Below are 1,424 nucleotides of genomic sequence, written 5' to 3'. Positions count from 1 at the left end.
CCCAGACATGCTGAGGTTCAGCTTCTGTTCTGGAGCCGTCGGATTTGGCATTCAGAAATCTGTTATCCCAGGTCTGGAGAACTTGGCTGGGTCTACTCTCATCTAAAGTGGCTGATCTCCAGTGGCTTACTGAGTTCTGGGAGGATACATTCAACTGCAGCTGGGAAAAAGTGGAAATTATTTCTTACGTTCACCACAGGATAGAAACTCACGTGTTGTGTTGTTTTTTGATTGTCGTCTGAGTGGAGTGCTGGTGAAAATGTCTGCAGGTGCTTTAAGCCCAACCCCCAGATAACAGAGAGATGTATTGAGATTAAACAAAGATATTTGATGGGCTACAGAGCCTTTGTGAATAATAAATGAAGCTATCGTGTTGTTTGACATTTCAGCCCTGAAGACAAGCACACAGTTTAGACAGTCTCAAGGCCACCAAGCTAATTGAAAATAAACAATTATACTCTCCAGCATGTATCATTACAGCAGAGAGCCAAAACTATTTCAGATGAAAGGCCAAAATGCATCTGGATGGAGGCACGGGCCACGAGAGTATGGTGGCGTTAAGAACCAAAATGTATGTAATTCTGTGTAGATACAAACGTAACTGTGTATGCAATTTAATAGCGAACTTTACCAGTGCTATGGTTTATATTGCCGTAAAACTAAAATTAAATACTTTTTAGCTACACAAAATATATGTTTTGTAGTCATTACGGTTGGGATTTTACAGCACTTTCAAATTAAGAGAATAATCATGCACATCTGAAATGCCATGGCAGCCAAATCAAAGGGAACACTGGCAAGCCTTTAATTTAATTTATAAAGGCCATGTAAGTATGCATGTGGTTCTAATTTTATTTTAAAAAACAAACATTAAAACAGTTCATGTGTTGTGTTGATATCTAAATGTTACTCATTATCTGAAGACTGATTTGTGTCAATGTGAGCTGGAATACATGAAGTAGGGCAAGATACAAACTGAAACCTCAACTTTTGAAAAGTTAAATAGAAAAAGACATATCTGCAAAGCAGGGCTTTGAAATGTAATGTAAAATACTGTTTTGCTAATAAATTAGAACAATGTAGATATAGGTTTCTGCAAGGCATGTTTGGCAGGTTAAATACAAACAAATAAGAACTAGAAGGGCACTTGGAGAGCACAAATAGACCTGTTGTTTTCTGTACTCCTGCTGACAAACAGCCAAAGCAACAACATAACCTCTATGGTGGAGGTAATAACCAACACACACAGATAAATAATGTATACCAATGTCAAAGCCTCTTTCATGTGTTTTCAGGTGCAGCCGCAGACAAGAGTGTGTGTGACGGAGCAGAAGACATAAAGACCCTCCAGAGCCCGTACACTGATACATCTCAGCTCCGGATCACTAACATGGTATACAAGGCTGTTTATGCAATAGCTCATG

The 1,424-nt window shown here is 38.9% G+C and overlaps 1 pseudogene; it reads left to right on the top strand.

Moving 5' to 3' along the window:
• LOC116687044 (vomeronasal type-2 receptor 1-like) overlaps window positions 1-1,424 on the top strand; it is a 75,576-nt pseudogene that overhangs the window by 3,235 nt on the left and 70,917 nt on the right.

The sequence above is a fragment of the Etheostoma spectabile genome, chromosome 3 (genome assembly GCF_008692095.1).
Source record: "Etheostoma spectabile isolate EspeVRDwgs_2016 chromosome 3, UIUC_Espe_1.0, whole genome shotgun sequence".
Taxonomy (NCBI): Eukaryota; Metazoa; Chordata; class Actinopteri; order Perciformes; family Percidae; genus Etheostoma; species Etheostoma spectabile.
Note: the sequence above shows the minus strand (reverse complement) of the source record. Positions and strands in the feature narration are given on the sequence as shown.